The 25,750-nt window shown below is 38.9% G+C and overlaps 1 long non-coding RNA gene across 1 annotated transcript; it reads left to right on the top strand.

Annotated features, from left to right (window-relative positions):
* Positions 1–2,476: 2,476 nt before the first annotated feature.
* LOC138919758 (uncharacterized) lies at positions 2,477–25,229 on the top strand. Its single transcript, XR_011430281.1, has 6 exons — positions 2,477–2,552; positions 2,904–3,016; positions 14,853–15,067; positions 20,741–22,619; positions 22,743–22,769; positions 24,816–25,229. It is a non-coding gene; the product is annotated as an uncharacterized lncRNA (long non-coding RNA).
* The last annotated feature ends 521 nt before the right edge of the window (positions 25,230–25,750 follow it).

The following is a 25,750-nucleotide window of genomic DNA, read 5'->3' as shown; positions in this document are numbered from 1 at the left end:
GTGAATACACATTATCAAACACTCAGATGCTGTAGACCCTGTGGGAGACACGAACAAGATCTGGTCTCACTTGAAGTACGACCTTGGTGTCACTTTGCAAATCCTGGACATCCCTCTAAATGTTAAATGCAAAATGTATACAGTGAGGTCCTCATATTCACATGTTGCTAAATGACTTGCATTATATAAGAATAATATAATAAATATATATATAATGAAAATAATAATATATATTCTACTACGTATGCAATAATGACTTGTACTATATATTAAAAATATATACAGTAATAATATTCAATAATATCATTGTTTTATATGTTAATATAACTACATTATGTGGTTATATAATATAAATATAAATAGATAATAATATGTAGTGTATAGTTATGATATTATTGTTGTGCATGTATAATAAATACAAAAACAACTATATTCCAAACATGTAAACTTGCCAAATGGTTGAGAGTAAACATCTAAAGAACCATTCATTTAATTACAAATTTGCAGATGTTTCATCTCATTTTGGTTCTTTGATCTATGAATGTTAAAAATTCCCTTGGGAACTTCTCATGTAATTATTTGAAAACATTTGGATGAAAAAGACTTGAAGGTCAGACCAGGATTTAGAGTTATTGCTAACAACTTGGAGAGTAGGATGTTATGAAATTCTTGTTAAGTTACCGGAACCAGTTTTTTCCTTCACTGTCCCTAAGATAGACTTTTGCTAAATTATGAGAGGATGAATTTGTGTTTAATTTAAATGAAGTTGTACTCTAATTTTTTTCTATGTAAATAAATTGACCTTTTCCCTTTGGATTGTCTTTGAGGGAGCTCTCACTTTCTAAACTTACAGAAAGGAGCACACAAAACTTATTCTATTAGAAAAAAGAAAAAGAACAACAAAGTAAATGAATTACCTTCTTTAGTTTGCTAGAAGGTCACAGTGTCCCACTTTGATTTTCCCTTAATGTTTAATTCGTCTGGATGCCAAGGAAAATCTGGCTGAAACTCTTCATCAACGAGAGACAAGCCAGTGTGGGGGGCCAAACAGGATGGTTAAAATTAAATCTGAGCTGGAGAACATTTAGTGGTTGCCAGGGGACAGGGACGAGGGTAGGGGTGGGTGCAACTCTGCAGGGTAGTGTGAGGGAGTGCCTTCACGGTGACAGAACAGCCCCGCATCTTGACTGTGCTGGGGTCACCCGTGGGATCAGACTGCACAGAACTCCATGTGCAGACACACACACACACACACACACGAGTACGTGTAAAAACTGGTGGAAACTGAATACGGTCTGTAGTCTAGTTAACAAGATTATACAAAGATCAATTTCCTGGTTTTGATGTTGCCTCACTTTCATATAAGCTATCACCATTGGACGAAGCTGGAGAAAGCGTTCATGAGATCCATGCACTGTTGTTGCAACTAGCTGTGAGTCTATACCTATTTCAAAAAATTTTTTTAACAACATTCAAAGAAGGCAATGATATTGAACCCCTACAAATATTACTTTTAATGAAAGAATGCCAGGCTTTCATCCAATTAAAAAAAAATCTGACCATGAAAATCACTGTATGGCAAAAATAACTATAAATGGGTGAAGTGTTTTTAATGAATGCTCATGCTCACTTATTTTCTTCTTTAGTTGTTTAGATCTTGTTATTTATTTCAGTTTTTTAACTGCTCAAGTTAACAGTACATAAAAAGTTATTTATGACCCAATAACTAAATATTCTATTTTAAAACAGGGAGTTGACAATTTTGATAGCTCATGTAGAATCTTCATGTGTTATGGATGTTTAAAATAATATTCTAAGAAGTAAGAGACAGAGAGATTTCATAGTGACAGTATAAAATATTCTAAGAATAGCATGATAGAATTTTGACATTCCCTTCTCGTTTAACACAAACAGAACTTCTCAGGTTGAAATTCCTTGTCCTTCATCATTCACAGTCACCTTGAACAGTCTTTACCCGCTAGATGGTGCACACCCTTGGGGTAAGGACATGCAAGCTGTACTTTTCTTTTGATTTCCAGCTTCTGGCATAGGATCAGGCACATAATCAGGCTCTATGTGGCAGGTTTGCTGACTTGCCCATATAAACTCACGATATGAGCAGGCTTGACAGAGCTATGCCTCCTCTTGAGCTGTGAACCCATCCTTACTTGTATAAAAGCTGTAGAAAAGAGACTTTCCTGATTGCTCAGAGAGATAATAGTGTTAGAAATTATCCATTTCCAATTTACAGTAGGCACTAAAAGTGACCTCAGCCAGGAGTGAGTTTTATAAATAGAACAGCAAAGGTGACCTGGCTCTCCAGGCACAGAGAGCAAAGACTCGGTGTCACTCAGGCCTGACTGTTATTTCTGTGTCTGATCCTATGTTTTCTACCCAAATCTTCCCTCTGAAGTTTATTTCCTGCTGGCAAGTGAACACAGTCTGATTGTCATTTAAACATGTGAGCTTAAAATAATTCCATCTGATCTGTTGGTGACAGCAGAGAAGGGAGGCAATCTCTTTTTCCTCCGTGTGAGTCCTGTGAAGCCAAGGTGAGCTTGTCTGGAAGTGATTTAAGGGGGTATGTCTACAGAGGAAATTGCCTGTCAGTAGGAGGAGAGGAAAAAAGGAGAATTTCCTGCAGGGATTCCCGTCCAGCTGTACAATTAGAACAGGGTTCTCAGACCTCAGCTCTGTGGTAGGTCACTCTCTCTAGCATGGCTGACAAGCTGACTCCTCCTTCGAACGAGGGTGACTCATAGAGAGCAAAGCTCTCTTACTACCTCTAGGGGTTGGATCTGAGCGGGAGAGCTCCTGTCCTGAGCTTGACCCCAAAAGAAACAATTAAAAATATCCCAAACAGCCACAAAGCAACCGTCAATGTTTTTTTTTTTTTTCCCCAGAGAGCAACAATATACCCTTGCAAAGAAACAGTGTGACTAACTCACTCTCCTTCGGCACTGTGGAGTTGGGAGTAAAATGGAGAAATGCGGCAATGGATCATGTTTGGCTGCAGGTAGGAACATTTTTCTCTCTGGCCATGAAACTTTCAAGGATTCAGACTAGGGCCACTCATGCTATTCCAGAGTGGACAAGAATAAAGAGTTTCAGAAGTGCACTAAAATCAGAGCAATGGACCACTATGACCTGCCCTTTGCTTGTCATCCTGTCTTCATTCCCGGTGTTCAACAAGACAGGGCGAGGTCGGGGTGGATCTCAAGGTGTCACTGCAGGCTGGGCACAGCCACTGAGATGCATGTGGCTGGGGGTCCTCAGGGTAATCACCTTCATGGGAACAGCTCTGACTGGGGTAGGTGTGCAGGGCTGTACAGGACCCCAGGGAAGAGAGCATGGGCCAGGAAGAGTGAAAGGGTCCCAAGCCAGAGTGAGTTTACAGGCAGAATGCAGGTGCTGGGAGAAAACCCGAATGCCAAGCAGGATGCTGGGGCCAGGCCAGTCCTGCAGACTTGACTGACAGTTCAGAGGTGCATTGGTTCATCTGATGAGAAAATTCTGCTTCGTAGTAAAAAGTTAGTACTGGACAAACCAGGCTAGGTCTTCCACACTATGAAGCTTACATTCTAGAACGTGTGACAAATACAGCCACCAGGTAGCAGTTGCAGATGCTGACTGGTGAAGGGGTGGTGAAGAGAATAATGGGTGGGTGAGGCAGAGTGCCTCCAGGGGAGTTACTTCAGCCAGGGTGGTGAGGGAGCCTCTGTGAAGAGGAGCCAGGGAGCTGCTGCTGGAGAGCGAGGACAGAACACGTAGGAACGGAGAAAAGCGGAGGCAAAGCTGGGAGGCGGGAAAGGCTGTGGCAGTTCCAAGGGGCAGTGAGGATGCCTGTGTGCCTGGATGTCGAAAGTCAGCTATGACAGAGATGACACAACACATGCCTTAGGACAGCACTGCTAATTCATGTGGGGCTCCTGCTACCCTCCGACCTGTTGGGGCTGACGAGGACTAGGCAGGGTTGGGCTTGTGCACCAAGAGCCTTGATGGCTGGGGCGGCAGGAGCAGGTCACCCTCTCACCTACCCTGCTAGTCTACTCCATCCCCCAGATCATGGTCATGCCACCATGTCAGAGCTTCAGCAAAGACAATGGGGGGGGGGGGTGGATTTAGATTCTTTTTCCTCTCAATTACATTTTTTAAATCATAAATAAAATAAACTTTTGCATCTAAATAATTTGCATTTCCTTCCAAACTCTACAATGAGCATTTGTTTATTTATAATGATAACAAGAGAAATATAAAAATACAGTTATTTACTTAAATCAGCCAAGGAAACTAGGTTATTAACTATTGGCCCAAAAAGGAATCATTTGATTTAAAAAAAAAAGCTAAACTTGCAAAAAGATGCCCGAGATAAAGTGAAAAGGAGGTTTTTAAAAATAAAGATACTGGAGGTTTGCTGTAAAGATGAACATGTAACTTAAGAGAGAGAATTGAAATTGCATTATAGAATCTCTCCCTTTGTACCTAAAGGGCAAACGCTTAGTTGAAACCAGAAGCCCCATCCCGGAGAACCTGTAGCACCCAACACAGAGATTAGATATAACCCAATTCCACAAACACCCTGAACTTGAAACCAAAGAAAGAAAAGTGATTTTGAGTAAAGTACAGCCCAGTTCACTCCTAACTCTGTTCCATTCGCCAGAAACCATAGTGGTGATTTAGGAAATTGTGTGAATTTTTTTGTCTATCTCCCCTAAATCAGTAGAGACTCAAACTGAGAGGCATCCTTATCTTTCTCAACCAAGGGGTGTTGAAAGAGCTGCTGAGGAGAAATTAGAAAGGAGGTGGTAAGCTAGCAAGGCAAGTCAAAGGGACCTTTTGGAGGACTCCATGGTTTACTGTATAGAGTCCAGGTCTGAGGCTTTGGGGTATCTCCCCAGCCCCAACTAGGTACAGGACACTTAACACAAGGAGCAGCATGAGAGAAGCGACACCACCAATTTAACCATGTGTCTTCCCCTATGCCATGCCCTTATGTCACTGAAGATCAAGTGGCACTCCTAATGCCTCAAACTGAAGCTCAGATGGAAAAGCATATCTGTCCTGGATGTGACAGGAAGTAGGTCAAATCACTGGCACTCCATCAGAGCAAAGAGAATGTGCCGGCACAGCCATTCAATCCTGAGCAAGATAAAAGAGAATTCTACAGGAAGTCTACAATCACACCTCATCACAAAACATGCAAGAAAGGATTGCACTATGTAAGTGACAGACCAAGAAGTTAATACGAAAACAAAATTCAAGGAGCACTAGAGAATTTGTCACAACTGTGTCATGCTGTGTGACAAGTTAATGAGACATGCATTCAAAGAAAAAATAGCTCAAAGACATTATGAATAAACAAGAGAATAAGATGAAAAGGGAGATGCTCAAGGAAAGACGTTTGAAGAACAAAATATTCTTATTGAATTAATAAATAAACAGAAACAGTGAGGAAGAGAATGGAACCCAAACTAAAGTCAAATCATTCACCAAGAAGATTTGAGATGATCAAAGATGATCAAAGTGCAGATAATTAAAACAAATATTTTATTATAATTAGAGAAGCTAGTAGACATGGAAAACAGATGAAAATGATCTAATATAATTGCTGGCCTTGAGGATGAAATCACAGTAAACTTCAAAGCTACCTGAAAAATCCATGAATTGGTAAAAGAACTGAATCTACAGGTTGAAAAATCACACTGGGTTCACAAAAATTGATAGGCAATCTTCAACACCAAGACAATTATGAGGAGAATTTCAAGGACAAAGGACAAGAGAACAAGTCAGCCTTAAGGGGATGTTGAGGTGGGCCCTGACTACTGCAGTGCAAGACTCGATATCTGGAAAGGGCCCAGGAAATAAAACAAGGAGACAATATTAGTGTCTGCCAAGTCACCATCAAAGAATAAAGACATTTAAGCATGAAAGAGCTTAGGATATTTAATCCCTACAATCCTTCTTGAGAAAAAAACTAAACAATGAAATCTACCCAGTTAATGCAGGAGTAAAGTAAGTAACTCAGGTGCAGAGAGGCCTTAGACAAAAAAAAAAAATCCATATAACTGAGCAAAATTGACTTACAGGGTCAGGGCTTGGTGAGGCGTATTTTCATTTCCAAAATTTAAAAACCTTATAATATGAAAATTTCTAGCAGAGCAATGTTGGAAGGACAGTTGACCAGGTGGAGACTACGACTTTGTATTAGTTCAGGTCATTCTTTCTCTGTTGAAAGATCGTTGTTCCTACCTCCATCTGTAGTTTTATGCTCACTTCGTGAGACCAGCTCCTACATCTGGCCCTCATAACCTTAGCCGATCTGTGGCTCCAGCTTGTCAGTTTTTCTCTTCTCTGATGGCTCTCTCACCCCCAAACCATTCCTCTAAGCCTTCCATGTATCTTCCTTCACATTTTTGTTTGTTTGTTTGTTTCTTATGCTTTTTGGTGAGGAAGATTGGCCCTGAGCTAATGTCTGTCACCAATCTTCCTTTTTTTTTTGCCTCCCCAAAGCTCAAGTCCATAGTTGTATATCCTAGTTGTAAGTCCTTCTAGTTCTTCTGTGTGGGATACCACCACAGCATGGCTTGATGAGCAGTGTGTAGGTCCATGCCCAGGATCCAAACCAACAAAGCCTGGGCCGCCAAAGCAGAACACACAAACTTAACCACCACGGCACTGGGCTGGCCCCATTCCCTCGTATTTTTGAAAGAGAGAAAACATCTTGGGGGTACAATTGCTGTTGTAATACCATTTAGAAGCCATCCTTTCTACAAATTTCAGTGATCTACCTCTTGAAAAGAGGATTTAGTAATTCTAAGAGGATTGCAATATGCAAATTAAAGTCAGTTTAAAACTTCCAAATCCTTATTTCTAAGCTCTCATCAGTTATTAATTGTTCCAATTCCGTACTCAAACTAATAACAACCTTGGTGAAGGGCAAAGTTTACAGATCTCTTCTCTTCAGAGAGTGGCTGCTTTAGAACTTTCTACCGACCTATTAATGGTACCTGCTGCAGCCCCTATACTGAAATTTAGTTATGACATTTCTCGGAATTATAGCTCATTTATTTTAATAGAGTGCATAGTAACACTCTGATGGTTAGGATATGCTCAGGGAGGGTACTAGGAGGTGGGTTTTCTCTGTAACACTCAGTAGGAGTCCTAGTAACTAAATAGTAATATATGAATAACTCAGAAAACCCCAAATGTTTAACTTGTCGGTAATTTTTTAACCACATTTAGTGTGAGTTAAAAATATTTCCACACCACATTGTGGGTTTGTTCATTCATTAAATGAGCATTTATCGAGAATTTGCTGTATGTTAGACATTGGAGATAGGAATATTTGTGAGGAATTGCCCTTGTCCTAAGAAGCCTAGACTCTAGTATGAAGACAGATCAGTTGACCACACCATAAAGTCGAAGACCTCAAGCAGGCTCATCTTTAGATTACAATGGCCAGTCTCCCTAGTTCAAACGCAGGTTCACATTTACCGTCTGTGTGACCTCAGAATGCCCATGTCACTTCTCTGTGCCACAGATTTCTTTTTTTTTCCTTGAAGATTGGCATCTGAGCTAACATCTGTTGCCAATCTTCTTTTTCTCTTCTTCTTCTTCTTCTCCCCAAAGGACATAGTTGTATATTCTAGTTGTAGGTCCTTCTGGTTCTGTTATGTGGGACGCCACTTCAACATGGCTTGATGGGCAGTGCCATGTCCTTGTCCAGCATCTGAACTGGTAAAACCCTGGTCAGCCAAAGCGGAGCACGGGAGCTTAACCAATCGGCCACGGGGCCGGCCCCACCACAGACTTCTTTAAATCAGGACAACAATATTACCAACCTCACACGGTTGTTGAGAGCCTTAAATGAAATGATATGTGCATAAGACCTAATATGGTGCCTGGCACATAGCACATAGCAAGAGCTGTTTATTTTTATTTACATAAAATAAATAAAATATTTGTAAATAAATAAAACATTTTTATTTTTAAATAAAGATATATAGTATATGTAAAATAAATGACATATTTTTATTTTTAAATAAAAATAAATAGCATATGTTTTGCATTTTAGAATTATTTCAGGACCAGGAAAAATATTTCAGATCATTTAGTCCTACTCCTTTAATTTCCAATGGAAGCAACCGGAGTTCAGAGAAAGTGAACAATTTGCTCACAATTTGTTGATTTATTTTCTTAGCAAATACTTCGTAATCAGCTACTCTGTCTCAGAAATGGCATCAGTTGTTGGAGACAGAGTGGGGGAGGAAAAGGAATTGTACAGCCACTGCCTCCCTAGGTTATAGTCTTGGTATAAGCCTATTTCCTGAGAGTATTTAAAACTACCCTGCTACCGCTATAGCTGTACCCATGGAGAAGATTAGGATTACTATGGATTTGCCTAAGCCCTTACAGTTGTCCTGGGTGTTTCGCAAACATTATGTCACTGAATCTTCATATTTATTCTGTGAAGTGGCATGGTTCCTTGTAGATGACTGTATAGCAAATACCCCCAAACTTAGCGGCTTAAAAGAGTACACGTTTGTTATCTCAGAGTTTCTGTGGATCAGGAATTTGGAAGTGGTATAACTGGGTGGTTCTGGCTCAGAGCCTCTTAGGAAATTGCAGTCAAAATGTGGGCTTGGGCTGCAATCGTCTGAAGATTTGACTTAGACTGAGGGGCCACTCGTAAGGGGTTTACTCCCACAGCTGTTGATGGGAAGCCTCAGTTCCTCATCATAGGATCCCTCCATGGAGAGACCCTACTACTCAAGTGTCCTCACAACATAGCAGCTGACTTTCTCCAGGGCGAGCCATTTAAGAGAGAGAGCAAAGAAAACTGCCTTTCACGACTCTGAATTCATACGCCACCATGTATGCCACATTCTATTTGTTAATAGTCACTAAGTCCAGCCCACATTCTACTGATGGAGAAATAGGCTCCACCTTCAGAATGGAGAAGTATTGAAGACTTTCTAGACGTATTTTAAAACAAACACCATGTACTATCTCCAATAAACAGTTTAGGTACCAGAAGCTCAGAAAATTTGTTCCATTTGACTGAAGTCATTGTAGCATCAGAGCTTCTTGCTTCTGGCCTCTTATCTTTGTTCCTTCCCCTCTGACATGCTGAACATCCTCATTAGAGGCACCTCACCTATCCGCCCATTCCAGAGAATCTGGTGTTTATCCTCTCAATTGCTCCTAAGAAAGATTCTTCTGAACACAGTTTCTCCTTCAACACTGCTGTACCTTTAAAGAAGTTTCTACTCTAAGGCAAGCATAAAAACAGTTTGTCCAAAATTTGCCATTTAAATTTTTTTCAACTGTCTATTTTAGACTTTTCCGCAGGAATAAAAGCTTTTTCCATCTCCACTCTTCTTTGACCCTTCCAGCTCGGCTTTAGGGAGATTACAATGTCAATGAATCATTCTTATTCCCAGAGATATCTGAGTTTCTTTTTTGAAGAGGTTTAGTACACTTTTTGTTTTATCCATGCAGGGTGAAGACTCCTAACAGGATCTGATATATTTTCTATTCCAGAGAGAAAGCAGAATTAGGATGCAAAAAAAGAAGAATTAGGATGTTCAGCTATGATCTGGACATCTCTTACTCTGGGGAGATCTTAAATGACACGAAAATAATGCAACAAAAAAAATTCCAGATCTTAGGCTGGAGAATCTCTTCAAAGGTCCTGTGTTTCTTCCCATCAGCCCTGAATGATGTCATTTCCTTTTGACAGAAGGAAGAGCTGGGGCAGGGGCTTCAAGGGGCTCTCCAGACTGTCCTTGCCTCCAGCCTGCCTCCTCATCTCCTATGATTCCTCTACTTTTTCTCATTCCCTGTCTTCAGTATGTGAAGTGAGAGGCATGTAATCTGTACTATTTCCTCGCTTTATATAACCTGATTTTAAAGTCTCAATATATAGGTGATCTCTGGCTACCAATCTTGTCTAAATCTATGTCTATTTTGTAATTCTCTGTGGTTTATCTGAGACTCTAATTCCCATCCTCCATTCTATTAGCTTTGTTTTTGTGAGTCTGTAAATACGTAGAGTGTATTTATCGTTCCAAGGATACTTTTTTTCAGCAGCAGCAGATTCTTGTCACTTATCTCCTCATTCCTCAACTTTGGTGACACAGCAAATGTGAGAGAACTTGGGAAATAATATGAGGCATTTCAAAGAGTCTGAATTTAACTCAGATGGTTCTGTAGATACCGTTTAAGGTCCTTTAGTCTCTGAATTCTTCTTTCTTTACTTCTAAATAATTTAGAGTAAATTTCCTGACACTTCTTCTTTCTGCACACTTATAGAACAATAAGCATTCTGTTCCAAAAGAGGTAGCAATATAAGATGGCCTTATTTAGAAAAGAGGAATATATATATAACAGATCCACTATGATTAATCTGTATTTCACGAGTACAAATGTTTGCGACGTATGTGTGTGTGTGTGTTTTAGAATATATTAGCAGGCCATATGCTTAACCTGCACGGCAATTCCTTTTCTTTTTTACATCAGGAAGAGGTGATGTCTGGGTTTGATTCTATTTTTCTCAGAATGTAATGGGGGCATTAGCCAGACAAGAGAAATTGGTTTTAATGAAGAAGTGGTTAAAATCATGGTATTTTTTTCTTGTTGGTTTCTTGGTTTTGCGGAAAACTTGAATTCGTCAGCCTCCTGAGTGTGCTTGATTTCATTGTCACATTTCCACACACCCAACAAAAACACGCCACATGTGTTTTTGATTTTATTTTGGAATTAGCAATTTACCCAATTTAAAGCCAAAATGTCAGGCAGCAGGCTTCCAGCAGTTTGCTCAATCATTTCTGAAGCGGTTTCCTGGGAAGCAACCTCTTCTCTGCTTGATCCTGAACACCCTGGTTGCCAGATCCCTCCTCCTACGCCCTTTTCGCAGTATCCTCTCCCCTCAGCTAACTCAGATGGCTCCTTTGACCAATCCAATCCAATCTAACCTCCCCTGGCTGGTCCTCACCTCAGCATTGAGGCTCGTCTTAAGCCACCAGCTTCCTGCTACCTTTTCATCCCAGATTCGTCCTCAAACCCAGCCTGACTCTCCCTGCCCTCCTTTGCCACCAGGCACACCACTTGTTCTGACTTTCATGCCTCAGTTCACATGTTTCTCCCTCAACTCCAGGAAAGATATTCTTTCCCTACACGGCCTTCTGCATGTATGTTCCTTTCAAGGCTCACCATGACTTACCCTTTTCCAGAAAGCTTTCCTAGACAAGTACTTATTCAATTAATATTTATTCTATCTATCTGTCTCTCTGTCTGTCTATCTGTCTCTCTGTCTGTCTATCTGTCTCTCTGTCTGTCTGTCCATCATCTGTCATCTATCCTTTTTGTCTAATACGAGTCATATTGTATTCTTGGGCCTCTTTCATCCTTGTAGCATCATCTATACATACACGTGTCCACATTTACACTTAAAAGCAAAATGACATTTTCTCAGGTAACTTAAACATAGTCTCAGTATTTTATAACCTCTGATCATAGATATGTCATATTTCCCTATTTAGTTTTTAAGTTCCTAAAAGAGTTCCATTTTTCTTTCTCCCCGTGCCTAGCACAATGCCAAGCACAGTAGTATATTTTTAATACATAATTTTAACACATTTTTCATATATAACATATTTTAGTATAGAACAATTATTTAATACATAATATATAGTATATATTTATTTAATATATAATTTAATATGTAATATGTACTTAATACATTATACAATATATTTTAACATATATATATTTTTATATATATTTTTAAGATTGGCTTCAAGCTAACATCTGTTGCCAATCTTCTCTTTTCTAATTGTTTTCTTTCTCTCTCTCCCCAAAGCCCCAGTATGTAGTTGTATATCCTAGTTGTAGGTCATTCTAGTTCCTCTCTCTGTGGGACGCTACCACAACATGGCTTGATGTGCTGTACACATAGGTCTACACCCAGTATCTGAACTGGAGACCCCAGGTCACTGAAGTGGAGAGCACAAGCTTAATGACTTGGCCATGGGGCCTGCCCCTAACATATATTTTTAATACTTATATTTTGAATTGAATTTGTTTTTCCCATAGACCAAAAGCAGTGTTTCTCAACCTGTTATTTTCATTATAATCCCCCTATGGAAGCTTTTCAGACTTGTTTTCTCTAATCGTCCATATTAGGAAGCTTTAATACCACGGGTAGACTTTACCTGTGTTTGTGTGTTCTATGCATGTCAGTGCTCTCTATATAATAAGAGTAAGGCTTTTTGCTCCCCCCCAAAAAGCTTTTCTTCTCCTTGGGGTGATATCTTCCCTATTGTGAATGCATGCTCTAGAAAACAGTTTTCATATCAACTAAGATCTAAAGTTATTATAACTGATAATATATATTTCACAATTGTAACAAGGGAATCTTCTCAAGTCTGTAAGATATATTAGTATTTCATAGTTTCTCTTCAAAATCTTCTCCTTCGTTTCCAAGTATTTGAGAAATTCGATCAATAACATCCAGGCTAATTTTTCCTCCCTTTCAACAGCGATAATGAACTACATTGATCCAGGCAATGTCTAATTTTAAAAAGTGGTTCACTACAAATGCAGCCTCCACAAGTCTAATGCTACCTTTTTTCTTCTGAAAGGTGAGAATGAGTTCCCTCCAAAGCACGTCCCACTGCTGGTTCATAACTCTTGAGCATAATCTTTGACCTGCATGACTGTTGGTCTCTTCTCTAAAAGCATTTTAACTGTAGAACTGTAAAATCAGACTATTACACTCAAAACAATAGACTCTTGTTTCTCTTTTTGCCAGGGAAGATGAAAACTCCTTACAGCCATTTTCCAACTAACTACGTAATGTCTACCAGTTTTGTATCACAAGTCCAGTTGATTTACTGCACCAATCGAGTACCTACAGGCTCAGTAAACTGAATTTAGGAGGGAGAATGATTTTTCTTGCTGGGTTTTATACTTCCTAGAGGTTTCTACTGTGATTTGTAACTCACCCAAGCAAGGAAAACCCCTCATTGGGCAGTCTTCTTTAGACTACTCTATTCATGTGCTCGGCCTGAGCAGCAGAATCTTTACTGATTAGGGTTCACTTGTTTATGTATATCAACATCTATTAAATTTGACTTTCTACAACAGTCCATAAATGAGATACAATACTGCCTTGAAACTAACATCTAATTCCTCTTGCCAGTGAGTTGGTAAAAAAAAAATCTTAGTTAGGATTTGCTAAGGTAAATCCTACTGAATTTGTCTTTCAGCATCCAGATTCTACTGAACCTCTTCTTCGTGACCTAGGCCACTGTGGTCATTTGTTAGTTCAGGATACATGGTGTTTTAGCCAAGTTTCTTTAGAAAGAACCTGAAGCAAAGATTAAAGTGTTAACGTTTTATTTGAGGAATACAAAAGCAGGGAAGGTGTGCAGCCGTGTGCCGGGCTGCACCACCGATGGATACTGGTTTGTGTGCCACCACGGAAGGCTACTTCTTTTCAGCACCTGCAGGGCCAGTTGCATCTGCACTTACTCAGAGTTCAGATTTTAAATAGGAGTCACTATTGCATCCAGTCTAAGGAGACCTTGCTTTCTTCCAAAGTGCTCCCCAAACTTCCAGCCATCAGGATGCTTCTTTATGTGGTCTTGAAGTTTTCTTAATCTGAGACTTTTCTAGACTTTGAGCACTTTAGGGCCAGGGACTTTGTCTTATCCCCTATCCCCCACTGCACACTCTGGAGTGGGGTAGACACACCATGTAAGCTTGTTGAGTAAATGAGTGAATGGTTAAACGAACGGCATTCTTTGCTCTCTCTCTATTCTGTTCCCCTCGCCTGAGGATGCAACCCTATCATATTGTAGTAGCTAGCCTTACATCTCATTACTTTAAGCAGGAAGACTAAATACTCACCTAAACCTGTGCAAAATAGGACTCCTCATCAAGCAGAATTGTAGACATTACAATATTCATAGCAGTATTGAATAATTTCTCTGGATGCAACAGTCTGCTGCTTACTGTTAGGAATAATGATAGCTATTGCCTATTGTCTGCTTATTATAATCCAAGAATTGTGCTAAGTACTTCACACAGTTGATCCAAATTATTCCGCAAAGTGACCCTATGAGATAGGTATCCTTTGTTCATTTTTTACATGAGCAAACAGGCTATGATGTTAATGACCATGACTTGTTAAATAAGCTATATATCATATAGGCTATATATCACACAAATGTAGGATATGATTTGAACCCAGGCATGTCTGATTCAAAACTTGTGATGATAACTACTCCTTTGCAATATCTGACATGTAGCATAAAAGAAATTAGTATTATTTTACAGCAATAATTCTCAGCCTGGGGCAATTCTGCTCCCCCAGAGGACATTTGTCAATGTCTAGAGACATCTTTGGTTGTCATAACTGATGTGTGTAGTAACTGTTAGCATCTAGTACCCTAAGGCCATGGGTTCTGCTGAACACCCTACAACACCAGGATGGCCCCCACCATGAAGAATTATCTGGCTGCAAATGGCAACAGGGCAGATGTTGAGAAACCCCGATCAACAGGAGTCAACATCTTCCCTAATGATGGTGCAGGCAGACAATCCAAACCGAAGAATGTATGTAATTTAAAGATGATTTAGCCTTGTTTTAAAATTTATGTACAATTTCAAAGACTCCCAAAATGTCCGTTGTAAATTGTGTCTTGTATGTCCATTATTTTTGTGATAAAATCCACTTTTGTTGTTGTCTTTCTTGGGTCATCACTGATTTGCCTTCTTCTTTATAAAATTAGATTTATTATCGCTCTTTAAATTCAAATCTATATGCATCATTCTATATTTTTCAGTGCTCTTAGAGCATCTAACAATTATTTGTTGACCATGAGCTACATCATCAACACATTGGAAGGGTGGTGGCGACTCAGAAACTGGCGGAATAATAATGGATGCTGCAGACACTGGAGGCTTTCTTGAGAAGTTGACCCTGAGCAATGGGTACAGTTTGAATAATCAGAGAGCGCAGTATTCCAGCGAGGGAAATATTACCATGGAAGTCACCAAGGTAAGTGAGAAGATGGAAAGTCTGCAAGACATCAAAAGGGCAGTCCAAGATCAACAGGGGACGTTGTAATAAAACGTTAAATGAAGTTGAGGAATTCTTGAAAATCAGGCTCAAAAATTCCTGCTTGGCTCAATGAAAAATAGGATCCCTTGTGCTTCTTATCTTCCTGGCAGCAGGCCCCTGGGGAGCATCTGCTGTCTTGACTGTTGGAAGTCGCCACCTGGCCCTCTCACTTGAGATGCCTGGGGAGTGGATCTGCTTTCTCCAGACCCCAGGCATTGCTGCTCAGTCCCTCTGCCCAACAGCAGGAAGGTCTGTTTTATTTGAGGGCTTTTAACCGTTAATTACACAGGAGAAATAGACAGAAGTTATCCTTTAATGCTTACAGTAGCTAACATAGTTGTTTAGTCTTTATTCCTGGTCTGTAGTTCTAGAAAAACACTCCTGGAATGTAAAGTACACTTTCTGCAACCTTAGAGGGAGGTGTTAACTTTCCTTCCAATAACCTTGTCCCTTTTGATCACTCCTTTACCAAGGACCACGCTAAGCCATTCTGCAAGATAAAGTGCCCTTCCAAAAGGCAGGTCCAAAGATAGCAACCCCCATCCCACCTCCCACACCCACAATTCGTTTCTCCGTCACTTTGCGTCTCTGAGGCCCCATTACTGATGAGCCCTAGACAAAAGGAAGCCTGCTCCACAGAAATACTGACCCTAAGTCAAGTGGACACCTCTGGGGCATTTCTTAACAAGGAAAGGAATAATGAATATTCATATTCAACTGACATTTCCTCACCACCTATTATAAACCAGACTTTGAGTTTAGCACGTGGACATGCATTAATCCATGCAATGCTCTCAACAGCCCAGTGAAGAAAGATAGTTCCTATTATTGTCATTATTAAAAAAAAATTATCTTACTCAAAAGAGTAGAAAATTTATGTCCATATGGACATTTATAGCAGCTTTATTCATAATTGCCAAAACTTGAAACCACCAAGGTGTCTTTCAGTAGGTGAATGGATAAGTGAGCTGTGGTACGGCCAGACAGTGGAATAATATTTAGCACTAAAAAGAAATGAGCTACCAATCTGTGAAAGACGTGTAAAATCGTTTTACTAAGTAAAAGAAGGCAATCAGAAAAGATTATATGCTGTATGATTCCAACTCGATGATATTCCGGAAAAGGAAAAACTATGGAGACAGGAAAAATAGCAGCAGTTTTCAGGGTCAAGGGGAGTGGGAGGGATGAATAGGAGGAGCGCAGAGGATTTTGGGGGGCAGTGAAAATACCCTGTATGATACTATGATGGTGGATACATGTCATTATACATTTGTCCAAACCCATAGAGTGTACAACGCCAAGAGTGAACTGTAACGTAAACTTTGGATTTTGGGTGATAATGACGTGTCAACGTAGGTTCATCGTTGTGACAAATGTGGGAGTTCTGAGTAATGGGGGAGGCTGTGCATATGTGGGGGCAGGGGATTAATAAGAAATCTCTGTACCTTCTGCTCAATTTTGCTGTGAACCTAAAACTGCTCTAAAAGATGAAGTCTATAAAAAATTGTCAAAGGATTGTTCATTGCGAACTAAATGGAAAAGTTTTGCCTTTAAAATGCATCTTAATTATTGTTCAGGTTTTGTTTAGAATCTCCATGCAATTCACAATAGTTCGCAATATAATGTATCTGAGGTGTTTTTTTTATCTTCGGTAATCTGAAAAGTATTTTACAATTCCACAGCATATGCTTGCAATATAATTTTCATAACATTTGTTGAACAGTTAATCTCCCTCCTGCCTGTGGTTTTTCATCTGCTAGTTTCCTTCTGTTTTAGAAATTTGGAGATTCACTTTGTGAGGAATCTCGCAAGTATTTTAAGAGACATTAAGCTCAAGACAATTTCCTTTGATTCAAACAATATGTTTAAAAAATCACTCTCATGTTTGTGATAATTTAATGAGTAAATTATCAACACCAGCATCCTTCCAACTGTGTACGACAAGTAAGGTTAATTGACAACGTGGAGTGTGAATTCCCAAACTGCACTAAAAAACATAATGAGCACGTGAAAACTTGGCCTTCATATGTCAAGACGTTTTCAAACAAGAGATGAGATAATTTGGTCCAAGAGACTGTCCATGTTAGCCATCAGCTATCCCTAAGCTTGGGTTCTTCTCTGTTCCTTCCAACTGCATCTTTCTGCCACTAAGTTCTGGTGGCCCAGTCAAGTCCCCAAGGAAAATGTTGTGAATGAGGGTGACTTCCCATGGAGGGGATGGAGCTCTCTTTGCTGGGAGATCTGTTTACCAGAGGACTGTCCGTATTTCTTCATTGCTCCTGCATCCATTCTCCCACTTGTCAAGTTGCTTCAGTGTTTTGAAAATGGTTTATTCCTTCTCTCCAAACTGTCATAGTTTCTTTCATTTTTCCATTTGCCTTTTTTTTTTTTTTTTGGTGAGGAAGATTTGCCCTGAGCTAACATCTGTGCCAATCTTCCTCTATTTTTCGTGTGGGATGCCACCACAGCATGGCTTGATGAGTGGTGTGTAGGTCCGTACCCAGGATGCAAAACTGGGAAGCCTGGGCTACCTAAGGGCAGTGCACAAACTTAACCACTATGCCACTGGGCTGCCCAGCTCCCTCAATTTTTTTTTAGTTTGATTTATCAGCCTAACAGTTTCTTCACACTATGTCTAGATTTCAATTTTGTCCACTCTCAGAAGTGAACAAGGGGTTTTCTTGACTCTATTTATTTGGGTGGCCATCCTTTTCAGTGGTTTTGTCATTTTCTACCAACTTTCTGAGTATTTTTCTTATTCTCGTATCATTTCAGGTAAGACATTATCAAGAGGAGACATTTCTAGGAATCTTTCATTGGTAATCTTTTTCCCCTTTCATCCATGAACTAAGATAACAGAGAGACAGTCTCAATTTTGACAATGTAATTAGTTAAATATTTGGGCTTCACTTGTACTTTGCTAAAGCAGTAACCCTTCCAGGACCAGCTGGTCAAGATGAAGCTCCCTCCTGAGCCTTTTGTGTCTCCATAGTGTTTGTCCCCCACCGTCTGCTGTGAGATTTATGCAGCAGAGATTGCTGTGTATTTTGATGACTGCTGCATTTCTTCTTCATAGAACAGAACAGAGATTAGTGTACAGTAGTAGATAGTATATAATATCTAATAACATGTTATATGTTATAATATAATCTACACATATATTACATATATTATTGTATTATATATGTGAGATGTATTGCAATGTATGCATATGTAATATATATGCATATATTTATGCACATATATAATATATGCATTATCTTATAATAAACATATATTCCTAAACTAAAGTAAAACTGAATGTTTATTATAAAGAGAGTTTTGGAGGTCTGTGTGAGTCAGTGACATAGGAGGGCTCAATTATTGCAGGAAAGGTCAGACTTTTGAATGGATGCCTTTCCTCGGTGCTCCAGCAGCTGGGTTAACCCACCTTCAACCACCTCTTTGCAGATCCCAGTGTCCAGACTCAGGAGACTGTCCTCCTTTCCTATCCTGGGGACAGTGGGCTTGAGTTCCAGGACTAAGTGAAATTTAAATTTAATTTAAATTCTACCAGACCTCAGCTTTTACCTACGAAATGAGGGTTGGGAAAGATGATTTCTGACTTTTTCTTGTGAGTCTAAAGGTACATTTCCAGGGGCGGCATGGTGATGTAGTGGTTAAGTTTGCCTGCTCCAGTTTGGCAGCCTGGGGTTGGCAGGTTCAGATCCTGGGCAGGACCTAGTACTGCTTGTTAAGCCATGCTGTTGTGGCATCCCATATACGATAGAGGAAGATTGGCACAGATGGTAGCTCAGGGCAAATCTTCCTCACAAAAAAAATAAAAAAGAAAATAAAGGTGCATTTCCTTTGTCATTAAAATACATTTAACTATTAAGTCAAGGCCTTATAAAAGATTGGTCTACCTTCTGGAAGCAACGTAGGCTTACTTGGAATAGATCAGCAGCAATAAAGCATATTTTAAGGCAGCGACGTATTTCTGAATCAAACAATTTTGAAATGTTTGAGTTACATAGATATTTTTTAAAGTACCTGACTTCTTTACAGGGTACCTAGCCTTCCGATTCCTGTGTTATTCACCCATCACCCCAGATATATGCCCATTCTTCCTTAGAAGGCCTAGAAGAACATATGGAAGATGGAGTATGGAACAGTAGTTGTGAAATGAATTCACAAATGTTCTTTCCCCAAACCTTATAGTGTTAGTCATGTCAATGTTAGCTGCTAATGATGTTGTATTAAAATTAAAAACAAAATAAAATTCAATTAAAATAAAAATCGATCCAAGAATTGACAAGAAAATAACGAGAAGAAATTCTTGCTGTGTTGGGAAGTGGATGCTTTGTGACTCAAGAATCAGCTTCACTTGCTGCTTTGCCGCACTCCATCCACCCTAAGCTTTCACACTTGTTTGCTGGCCACCATGATCCATTCATTGATTAAATCAAAATTAATTGGGCTTCTGGATGTTTTTCTGTCTATAATACATTTCATTATTAACATTTCATCATAAACTTCAAGACTGATTGGAGCCCTTCTCTCCCATGAACAATCCACTTTTTGACCACTAGGCTCTGCCTGTGATTTGGGCTGGTATAATTTGAATGAGTTCCCTCCATAGTACTCTTCGTGGTTTTTAACCTCCCCAGACTTTAAACCATGCTCTCTGCTCTTACATTGGCCCGTTACAGTGTTATTTGGTATTGCGGGCCCTCATTTGTTTCCTGTGTTCCCAGAGGAAGAATTCAACCACACGCATATTTAGAACATCAAGTCCATTGGAAAAACATCAAGGCCACTTGCATTCAATCCCTTCTGTTCTCTGTTTTCTTCTTTACATTTTAATTACGTGTGCTCTCTTAAGGATGTTTGTAACTTTTAAAAAGATTTTGTGACACATTATATGAAAGTAGTTTTGTAGATGTAGTGTTTTCCCTTTCCCAATCAGGAGCAAATGACTGCCGTGTAAATAGTAAGGCAGCATAATGCATTTTAAAAATATTCTCACCCCGCCCCCAACTCTGCCACAAAATATGTATATATCCATTTAGGAATAGTGAAGGCTGAAATGTGTTCTGTCTCTCTCTCTCTAAGTTTCTCTGTGTGTGTGAGTTTGTGAATACACATACACATGCACAAATGTTCACATTATATTAGGACTTTCAACACAAGAATGTAAAAAGGAACCAAAAAATATTTTATATTTCTGCCACCAAAATACAAGCATTGTGAACTTTCAGTTGTATTATTTCCTATGTTTATAACAAGCTTATTTTTCCATCATGTATATTCAAATTTGCACCCTGCTTTTCTTCATTTAACATTGCCATAGTTTTTTTGCAGTGTGACGGCACAGGTGCTGTTTTCAAGGCTGCAGTTTATTTTAGGAGTCGGGATCCAGAAGCCAGGCAGAAGAATCTCTCTATGGTAGAAAGCAAAAATGGGCACCTCTCATCAAGAGTGGAATCTATTACTTCACTCTTGAATCTGGGCTGATTTGTGACTTGCTTTGGCCAGTAAAATGTGGTTGAAAGGACCTTTTGTGAGTTCTGAGGCTGGGCCTCAAGAACCTTTGCACATTTCCACTTGCAGTTTTTGATTCTGCTGCAGGATGAAGACCACGTGCAGAGAAGTCCCAGCCACCCCTATCTTCCCAACTGAGGCACCAGATAGGACATCAAAAACATTGGAGAGAGTACAATCCAGAGGAAACTAGAAGAACCGCCAAGCTGAGAGCAGCCCAAATTGTCAACTTGTAGAATAAATAGTTTTTATTTTAAGCCAAAGGTTTGGAATGGTTTGTTATGCAACAAAATCTGATGCATCATCTATATAAGTGATTTAACTAGTCAGCTAATGAATGTTTATGATGTTTCTATGCTTTTGCTAATATTGAAAATAATTTAATGAACATCTTTGCACACAAGCATTGTGCATGCCTCTAACAGATCGTTTCCTCAATATAAATACCTAAAATGAGCACTGATGAGGGAAGTAGAATACAAATTTGAAGAATCTTGGTAAATGATGTTTAATTGTTTTCCAAAACAGTTGTATTAATTTACCTTCCCACAATCATGGTATGATATTGCCTATTTCTTCATACTTATTCCAACATGGGATATTTTATTAAGAATGAAACTAATTGATAAAATATACATACTCTTCTTTGTTTAAATTTGAAATGTTATTATTTGGGAAGGTTAACCACTTTCACACATGTGTGTATATGTTTTCCATTTACTGTGTAAAGCTTATTAACAGTTGAACGAAACCTTTATTTACACAGCTAAGGCTCAGATGTGGCACGGATTCCACTATTATGGCTTTGGAAAGGTGCATGGGCCCTTGACAAACTTGGACAGAGGCAACCTTCCTCAGGAGGACTGAGCAACTCAGAGCTGGGAGAGCCAGAATTTGTTTTGTTCAGTCGGACAGCTTTTCAGTCTTCATTTTCCACTTGTATTTCAGGCATCTAAATCACTATCTATGTTTAATTCTCTCACTCTCCCCCTCACTGTCCTTGCCATTTTCTCCATATTTGTCATCATCTCAGATCCTCTTCATTCTCTTCATCATACGCTCCTTTTTCTCATGTTCTTTCTCTTCCTCAGCCTCACCCCTGTTGTCATCAGAATCATTATCACTCTTCTATCATCATTTTCCTCTTTAGGAAATTGTACACACATAGCGTTTACTTTTGCTTTTGTTCAGGATGAGTCACCCCCTTTCATTTTTTTTTTTTGATACCATCATTTGTGTAATGAGAAAGATGTACTTTCATTGAAGATTGAGCACTCCTGAAAATTTCTGCCTCCTCCATTAGCTGGTATGTCTAGGACACGCAATGCAGATACATAAGACAGGCGGAGATTTAACACGTTTGTTTCTCTGAACCAATAAGATGCATTATGGCAACGTGCTTTGCAGCCTCCTTGTGAGCTCCTGTAACAACAGAATAGTAGCACACAGGACCGTCCTTTCCTAGTCGTGCTTATTCGGCGCATATCCCTAGCTTGAGGTAACTTACACCACATTTAAAAACCCTTGCTTTCTAAGCTGTGCTAGAAGAACTGCATAGCAGTTATTCTAAGGAATGTCATCCTCTTCTTTTGCTCTTTCTAAATTCGTTGCTTCCAGATATTGCTCGAGGTTACCCTCTTTCATCCCTCATTTCCTCTTTCCATTGCATCAGAACTTTTCCTTCAGAATTTATCTTGGGTTTTTTCAACGTCGTTACACCAGTTTCTACTTTTGGTGTTCAGCAGTTAGAAATACCTCCTACTGCAAAGAACCCACTCAACAGTGGACTGAAGCCACTTGCCGTATACTTGGAAGAGATACATTTTCACAGGCAAAAAGCTTCTATGGATTTAATATAGATTTCTTGCCTTTTCCAGATGTTGGTACTTGATTTGTGCAGTCTGAAATCTTTTAGAAGTTTCCATTTGTGTTCCAAAAGATGAGCTTGATCTTCTCTGTAAACAAGGTCAGCTTGTTGGGCTCATTTGTTTTCAGGTTTCTCTTTTGTATTGACAATCGAGTCAATACAAGCAGGTTCATCTGTAGCTGTGAAAGATACTACAGTGTTCTTTTCTTTGCTTCATACCAGGTGCCAGAAAATGAAGTCACCAGCAAGGTACTGCTCCTCTAGGAGATAGAGACCTGTAATTCCATCAGCCAGATGACCTGATTTTCATTAGGAGATCTTATGGAAGTGAACTTGAATGATGAAACCCATATCACATGTCCTTTCAAACCCAAGACTTGGCTGTTGGATTAGTTTAAGCCTCACCTTCCTCTGGTCTAACATGTGGGGGCTGATCCCCCCCTATGTTTTCTGTTGCACTTTATTTTGCAAGTCTTTCTATAAAATCTCTTCTTTTTCAATGATTTTCCTTTTGTATTTGTCTTATAAACAACTATCATTGCAATAACAGGTTGCTACTATATATGTTTCTGAGTGTCTACTTAATTTTTTGGAAATAATTTTAGAAATTTTATAAAATATAATGCTAATTGTGTATCATATTTTTTGAACTCAACCAGAACAATGCTTTCAAAAATGTCATTGAGGTGATATCGCCCACCTGTTTACTTGAGTGGTTTCTCATTGTACTTAAAGAAGAAGAAAGGCAGAACATCAATGATCTAAACACCCATCTTAAAGAGCTGAAGAAAGAACTGCAAGATTAACAGAAAGATGTTAGAAGAAAAGGAATAGTAGAAAGAATCGAGATTAATAAGATAGAAAACAGCTATGTAGTAGGCATGGTCAGCAAAGAGAAAAGTTGCTTCTTTAAAAAGACTAATAAAATTGATAAATCCATAGCCAAACAAAGAAAGAAAAAAATAAGAGAAGAGAGAAGGCGTAGATCACTCATAGACCAGTACCAGAAATGAAAAAGAGCAGTTCACTACAGATCTATACATATTAAAAAAGATCACAGGCGAATATTATGAACAGTTCTGGTAAATTTAAAATTTGGACATAATAGACACATTCATAAAAGATACAGATTATCAAAGCTAACAAAGAAAGTTCCAAGCCCAAACAGCATTACCAGGAAATTCTATTTGACATTCGAGGAAGAGAGAATACTGATTTTACACAATCTTTTCCAGAAAATTGAAAAAGGAAATATTTATCCACTGCATGTACATGCAGTTTTTGAAGTTTTTTGTTTTGTGTGTATACACATAATTAAAAACAATCATATTTTTAAAACATGATTTTAGAAATTTTAAATATATACGAATGTTGGTCACGATGTATTTTTTTATGTATAAATATATATGTGATAATACATCATGATCAATTGGATTTTTTACAGGAATGCAAAGTTGTTTACCATTTAAGATCAATATTATAATTCACCACATGACTAGAATTGAGGAGGAAAATAGTAATATCATCTCAATAGATGCAGAAAATGTCCTATATAGCAGTCTGCATTTGTTTATGATTTTTAAAAAACTTCGCATACTAGTAATAGAAAGGAATTTCCTTAATCTTATAAAGGCATTTTCTGAAACCACTGTAGTAAACACCGGTTTACTTCAATGACAAATATCACTTAAATGGCAAAGTGTTGGAACATTTGTTTCTGAGACTGGGACCAAGCCAGGAGCTCATTCTTACCACTCATAGTCACCCTTGTGCTAGCGGTCCCGGCCTCTGCAGTGAAAAAAGAAAAAAAAAAAGATGTAGGCTATTTGGAAAGGAAGAAATAAAAGTAAATATTGGCAGATTATATAAATGTATACATAGAGTAAACATAACAAAACCTACAGTAAAATTACTGAAGTTAGCAAGTGTGTTTAACATATTTGCTGTTACATCAATAAATAAAAATAAATAAACAAAATAGTCTTTCCAAATGTGAGAAACAAACAGAACTTGAAATTAAAGATTTATATGTAAAATAGCATAACGTAGCAAATACTTAAGAATTCTAATAAAATATGCACAGTAATTCTATCCAGTAACCTGTGGAATACGTTTGAGAAGAAATTATGAAGTAAATAAAAGGAGAGAGATATAACACATTCATATAGTAGAATATTTAACATGAAAAGATATCAGTTCTCCGCATTATCATCTATCAATTCAATGAAGTAGAATAAAAATCCCAACAGCTGTTTTTAAATGGAACTTAACAAGCTTATTCTAAAATTTTTCTAGAAATGAAGAGAGGCAATAACAGCCAAGGCAATCTTGGGGAAGAACACAGCGGGGGAACTTGAACCTTCCACGCAACATCATGGACGGATCTCATCAGTGTGATGGTGGGCGAAGGAAGCCACGTGCAAGATACTATGCGGAATGGCTCCTTTTACAAGGCTATAAGACAGGGGAAGCCCAACTATAGTATTAAGGTGCCCACTAAGGTGGCAAAAGAATATGCACAGTATCAAAATAAAAAGCAAACAAAAAATACTATAAAATTCAGGAGAGTTTTATCCATTCATGAGGCTCCTGGGGTCCTAGAAATTTTTGTATTTCTGAACCTGGGGGGTGAGTACAAGGGTGCTTGCATCATTACTTAGTTGTCTATTATTTTTCTTAGTACCGTATTTTGCAATAAAGATTCCAAACAAATAGAAGACAAAAAGAAAATTAGCAATTTCTGGAAATTCACTAGGTTTCTGTATTGGTTTCCTAGGGCTGCTGTGACAAAGTACTACAAATTGGGGTGCTTAAAACAAGATAAATTTGTCGTCTCACAGTTTTGGAGGCCAGGAGTTCAAAATCAAGGTATGAGCAGGGCCATGCTCCCTCCAGAGCTCTCGGGAGGATGCTTCCTGCATCTTCCAGCTGTGGCAGCGGCAGGAGTCCTTTGGTTTGTGGCACCATCACTCCAGTCTCTGTCCCCATCTTCACATGGCTGTCTTCCCTCTGTGTCTGTGTCTTCACGTGGTCTTTCCTCTGTGTGTGTCTGTATCCCAATCTCCTCTTCTTATAAGGACACCTGCACATTTGATTAGGGCCCACTCTAATGACCTCATCTTAACTTGATTACATCTGCAAAGACCCTATTTTTTCCAAATAAGGTCACATTCACATGAGCTAAGGATTAGGACTTCCACATATCTTTCTGAGGGCACAAGTCAACCCAT

This window comes from Equus caballus, chromosome 21 (genome assembly GCF_041296265.1).
Source record: "Equus caballus isolate H_3958 breed thoroughbred chromosome 21, TB-T2T, whole genome shotgun sequence".
Classification (NCBI taxonomy): Eukaryota; Metazoa; Chordata; class Mammalia; order Perissodactyla; family Equidae; genus Equus; species Equus caballus.
Note: the sequence above shows the minus strand (reverse complement) of the source record. Positions and strands in the feature narration are given on the sequence as shown.